Genomic DNA, 6,673 nt, shown 5'->3' on the forward strand with positions numbered 1-6,673 from the left:
GGATGTGATACTACTAGAAATGCAACCATTAAGTGTGTACATATTTTATTGGGGTTTGTTTTATTATAAAAAGGGGACACCCACCTTATGATCGAATGAACCAACATGAGTTGTTTTTAATGCTTAGTTAACAAAGTCGGGGAATACTTGTGACCGCAATACTCGGATTTGTTAACACTAGTGGGTCTAAAATTGAAGTTTGGTATTAAAAGAGCAACCTCTAAATAGTAAATTGATATTTTGGCTTACGCCGCGCTCATGAAAAGTCAAGTTCCACAAGTTGTCGTTTGTCAACCCGGTTTTATTGTCTAATTGAATTAACCATGATCATTGCACGATAGGGAAAACATGTCTAAGTAAACATATATGTTGATATTTGATTGTTTATTTTATTTTATTTGTTTTGTTTGTTTATTTACATAGTTTAGTTGCCATTTTCATTTTATGTTTTTCTTTAGTTTAAAAATCAACCTTTCAAACTTTCTTTTAATCAACAAAATTCATTTCAAAATTTAAATAATTCACCTAAGTTTTTAATTCACCACCTCTTTGTTCGACACCCGAGTCATATTTGCCATATACTTTTGTATTTGGTCGATTATTGACTTTCCATAATTTCCTTTCATTTTCCACCTCCATTATTATTGACTGCGGCCCGTTGATTTCCGACGACGTCATTTGGGCCCGCGTCATATATATACAATTATTATACATACACACAAACTCTCCCTCTCTCTTCATCCTTCACCATTTTTCCCCATAAACACTTATGGATAGACACCTTTCATGTCATCATCCACAACAACACTCACCTTACAAACATCCTCCACCTCACCATGGAAATCCTACAAACATCCCCATTGTGGATAGTCTAAATGTATACTCGTATATAATTTGGGTTTTTGTTGACGTGAGAGAATCAGATTTGAATATATGATCATGAAAGAGAAGCAGAAATGAAAAACACTTAAAGATTTGGTTAACTACATACAAATTTGAAAAGTCTGTTAGTGATCAATTTTTCAGTTTAATAGGAAACCATGTATAAAAAGAAAAATATGTTTAGTAATCTAGTGATTCATCCCTTAATTAAAAAGACTAAATAATAGGCTTATAGTACACATACACTAGTGATTTTAGCTTAATTACTCGTTTAAAATCAAAGGTTTTAGAAACCTGGCTTGCAAATAGACATTTCTTCTACTTTACGGGTTTTGAAAACATACGTCAGGAAGAGGTTTTGGACATGAGTTGTCTAGTTCACTTGATGGTTTATGGTTGCATCAGACCGTCAATATTTTGCTAGAAAGTTGTTGGAAATCATACGAAATACAGAAAGAAAGAATAGTTAAATTCATATGGCTGCGAAATGCAATAACTAACAACAAATAGGTATCCCATAATGGCGAAATTGATAACATAATTATAAAACTTATCTATTCAATAATTGATAATATGATCACCCTCTTGAATTTTTCCCGAAAAATGGCACCTCCAGTTATACTCGATCATACCGCGGGTGCATGCTATAGATGCAGCATTTATCCATTACCGATAACATGATCACTCTATTAAACTTTTACCGAAGAATGGCACCTCCGGTTGTACTCGGTCATACTATAGGTGCATGCTATGGATGCAACACAAACACTAGAAGATCTCCTTTCATGCTTGCTCTCCTGTATAAATCCCTGTAGGAAGTGTTGAAGGTTATGAAGCCTGTACATCATACAAATAAGCATTGCAATTATGAGACACCGCTCAAAATGTTTACAATGGCATATGCAAATTTGGTGAAGGAGAAAGGGGGATGAAAATGACAACTGAATCATGCAACATAACTAGTGCGCTGATTGTCAAAAAGTATTTGCAGCAGCAACTACCCACCATACCTGGTGGACACAATCAAGAAACGGACATTCGCTTGTTTAATTCAGAAGTGACCTTCATTTTGTATCCGATGCAAGCTCACTGTATAGGTTTCGTGTTTGGTTTTAACAGGTTTCATGTCCTACCTGTTAAGACACGAATTTCGTGTCTTAATAGGTCCACACCTAGACCTGTTAAGTTATGTATGTATGTATATAATATATATATATATATGCCATACTTTTTTTTGAACGGCCAACACATGTCCAACAAAACGTTATGACATAGTACATCCAACTAAATAAAACATATCAAACTTATACCGAAGTTTACACAAACAAGTTGGTCACCAAAGTTTACCCGAAAAATTGAATTCGATCCACTCTCCCCATTGGATCTCTTTGTGTTTTAGTCTCGCCTTCAGCCAATGGAATCCAATATTTTTGATCTCTTGGATGATGAGGTCAGAACTAATACGCCTTCTATATGTTGTTCCGGGCTTTCCATAACCACCATAAGGACACTATAATGATAGCTATCACCCCTTTCCTCCAGTTTGCAGAGCCACATAGCTGTAAATGGAGGCCCAATAGGTCTTTTATCGAAGCAGGATAAAAAGAAGAGAGTCGACACCATTTTGCAATTTCCTTCCAGATTGTAAGAGCCACCAGGCAGTAGACAAATAGGTGCTCACTGTCTTCAAGCTCAAAATTGCAAAAACCACAGCCAAGGTTACTTGCAATAATCCCTTTCTTTACAAGTTCCGTCTTTGAGGGGAGTCTGTTGAGCCATAGTCTCCAACCAAACATATTCACCTTTAAAGGCAGCTAATTATTCCAGAAATAACACTCGCCATCATTATATGGATTTGGGGCAAGTAGCTTTTTCATTGAACGAACTGAGAGCATCTAACCCAGTTGGGTACTCATCCAATGGAAACTGAAACGAGTGACTCCAGCCTCTGAAATCATTCGGTCACCTACACAACAAGCCTTTTGAGTTTTATGCCATACTAAAAATGTGAACCCAGACACTTCTTTTTCATTATAGCCTTCCTTCCCGCCGTTTACTTTTTTTTCTCTCTATTCCCATTTTCCACTACAACAAATTAGAACATCAAATTTCACGTTTCACCCTACAAATTTAACCACCACCACAACATCATCTTTAAATATCCATCCTTGCACCACAATTAGAACCGCCAGATTTACCTCGACGGAGAGATTTACCACATATAAAAACGACGACTACGAAGATTTTCCGGCAAGTATTTTCCGATGAGATGCAACTGAAAAATTCCGATGAGATACAACACGACTTTTTTTCGATTTGATCTAAAACTTTTCAGTTTCGATTTCCGATTATCAGTTGTATTTATTGTTTGGATATATATATATATATATATATATATATATATATATATATATATATATATATATATATATATATTTATTTGACTTTTAAGTTTATGATGGTGTAATCGCTTGTAATGCCAGATTAATTTTTTGGGTATAAAAGATAACATATTTGTGATTGTGTTATCTAAATCGGATATATAGTACTTTTGTTATTTCCTTCCCAATATTTCTCAGATCTACTTTTATATATGAAGTAGATGATTGATTAGCTAGCAGCTGGGTTTGTTAAGTTTGGGTTCGTATTCGATATAATTTATTGATTGGTCTGACAATTAGAAGGTTGGAGATTGTTTTGCTCGTTAACGGGTTCTTAACATATCCCTTATCGTGTTACCTGGTAATTTTCGTGTCGTGTTCGTGTTTGAAAAAAAAAATGACACGATAACTTATCATGTCGTGTTCGTGTCCAGCCCTAACAGGTGTCATGTCTTAACAGGTCGTGTTGGATCTGTTATGCCAGCCTTAAACTCAATATCCATCCTCACACTACTACTTACATGAAACTTTATGGTTAGTAGTTAGTACATAGATTATAAGGCTATAATCTAGATTACACATTCAAGTACATAGATTATCAGGCTATAATCTAGATGACATGTTCACGCACTTTAGATTACACATTCAAGTACATAGATTATCAGGCTATAATCTAGATGACATGTTCACGCACTTTATCATACATGCAAATTCAGCAACAACGTTGATTAACATATGCCCTGGATTGACTACAAACGATGACAAGGCATTGATGGCAATAGCTATAACCTTTCTGGCTGCAGTTGGCTTCATGAGAGCATCAATCTTATACATATATCTCTTCTCTAATCAATAAAAAAATTCTAAAACCTAAATGTGTTTCACATGAGACTGTATGATTAGTAGCTAGTGCCTAGTGACACACATAAGGCTATGTTCTAAGCCATGTACATCTTGCAGCCTCTTAGGTTATTAGAAGTTGTATAATACTAGTTGAGCTACTGAGTTGCAACCATAAATGCAGCTTGGATATTAGTGGCCCGACTAACCAGTTTAGACAGCATGTAAATAAATCACGATCTATTGTGCGGTCATCGCAACTATACTTTATCAAATATACGGTTTGTTTTTCTAGTCATTCTTCTCATACTCATTGTAGTTAAAAGGTTATACAATAAACCAGCTCTCAAAAGCATTATAACTTAATATAATATCATGCAGAAGTGTCCATTAATAATATAAAGTAGATAAGAAAGTAAATTTCAAAGATGTCTCTAACATTGGTCTGATATGAACTTAAAAAGATAATGAACTAGCATGCAATCGAACAAAAAAATTACGTTTCTCTAGTTCTCAGAGTTTGCAAGTTTGACAAAGGATTCTATCAGGGTCATCTAAAACAAAAGACTGCAAGAATCAGAGTAGTGCATAACCTTGCTCAGTTCGTAGTAATTAATCATTCACAACAAGCTTATAAATATCACATTATAAAACATGGGAAACTTTAAAAGACAATGGATTGGACCTTGAAGAATCTCACTCTAAGATCGTCACTTTCATTGGTACTTGCTCCAGGTGCGTCACATATATCTCACAAATTGTCTTGTTTGTGCTCTTTAGTTCCACAAAAACTATATAAAAGTTTAAAAAAGACGGGAATATTTTTAAGCATCAAAAATCAAATATTCAGATCACCACGAAACTACACTTGTTAGGTGACAGAGGTACCAAAGATCTACATTCCCGCAAATGCTTGCAAATTAACTAAGCAAAACTCCATCAATGGCCACAAACAGACCTGACGCTCACCATCAGTCAACAAGAAGACTCATCTGGAACTACAGCCTGACCTATCACAGTCGCAAACTAAAGATACGTACAAATTAACATTCATTCTTAGTTCTCTAATTTGTATGCACGTGAGGTAGATTAAAAATATAACCAAATAGATTAATAATTATCACAATTCACAACAAAGGTAGCCATAACACATGTGGCTTAACAAATGTAGCCAAAATGGTTAATAATCATTACCAAGGGAGGACACATCGGAAATCTCCTAGAACCCAAATCACTGCTCAAAACCCTGCGAAATACAGTCGATCCAGTCCTGCATACAATCTCAGACATTTGTTTGTAAAATATGATCCTAATTCACTAGCAAAAGCTCAACCACAAATCAAAAGCATGTTCTCCACTTTAATATTATATATATAAATGAATGTAAGAAAATGAGGGCTCAGATCTGTTTTACAGTCAGAACAAGGTGGACTAAAAACGCCATGGCTGCAATAATAATAATAATAATAATAATAAACAGAAGTTGCTAAAAAAGAACTTAATAGCCATCTTCTGATTATAATATTATGCCCCGCCAAGATACGAATAATCTCAAACTTTGTCCCGATTTTTCGACTCAGATATTAAATAAATCATCACAGCCTCTCTTCTTAGGGTTTGGAGGTACAATAATAATAATAATAATAATAATAACAATAAAAATTAGAAACGATATATATATATATAGGTTCTGGTCCAGTGAGAACCCGAGTTCAAAGCTCAGGAGAATAACAACTTAAATTCGCCTTTCAAAAAAAAAAAAAAAGTATATCGATAGATAACGCAGCTATGTTTTGATGCATGCGCATATATACATATACATACATATATATGTATATAAGAGAGGGTTGTTGGATTTTTCATAGAAATCATTGGCATGGAGAGGCGGCAACCACCCTCAGAAACCCTTTTTTAGTTCCTCCCTCTGCCTCTTTCTTTTATCTGAGTCGTCACATAGTAGTAAAACAGGAGAGATCCCCAATTTTATTTTACTACTTTTCTTTCCAGTTTTACTACTTTCGCACTTTACTTTTTTATGAAGTGTATTTCATCCCCTCATGGTTTTAACTTTATACATACAATGACTAAAATATTCATTTGAGCTACATATTTTCTTTATTCAAATTAATATAAGGGCAAAATACATAAAAAGGAACCTATTTACTTAAAATTCCTAAAAGGGAGAACCTATTTTGTTTCGTCTATTTAAAGGATACAGTTTTTATAAATTTTCTAAAAAGGGGAACATCGTTAGTTTTGACGTCCGACACCCGTTAAATGCCACATCACTTGTGCCACATCATCAATCCTGCTTACGTGGCATCCACTGGAAAAAAGTTTTAAGGCTGATCAATTTGTACTATCATCAAGTCCCCTCAAGATGGAAGTCCATCAATTGACCAATTTTTGACTTGCAAATTGGCAAACCCACACGGAGTTAAGCCCCACATTAAGTGGATTCGGCGTCACTTGATCACGAAATCAGATTGAGGTGTGTATGTGAGTTAATCAATGGAAGATATAACAAATAAAGTGGTTAATGCCGGTAACAGAGGAATCTTGGAGTTGCA

General features: G+C 34.8%; 1 long non-coding RNA gene across 1 annotated transcript; it reads right to left on the reverse strand.

Annotated features, from left to right (window-relative positions):
- Positions 1-4,554: 4,554 nt before the first annotated feature.
- LOC122599115 lies at positions 4,555-6,048 on the reverse strand. Its single transcript, XR_006323869.1, has 2 exons — positions 5,298-6,048; positions 4,555-5,129 (listed from the first exon to the last, which is right to left on the reverse strand). It is a non-coding gene; the product is annotated as an uncharacterized LOC122599115 (long non-coding RNA).
- Between the last annotated feature and the right edge of the window lie 625 nt (positions 6,049-6,673).

This window comes from Erigeron canadensis, chromosome 5 (assembly GCF_010389155.1).
Source record: "Erigeron canadensis isolate Cc75 chromosome 5, C_canadensis_v1, whole genome shotgun sequence".
In the NCBI taxonomy this organism is placed as follows: Eukaryota; Viridiplantae; Streptophyta; class Magnoliopsida; order Asterales; family Asteraceae; genus Erigeron; species Erigeron canadensis.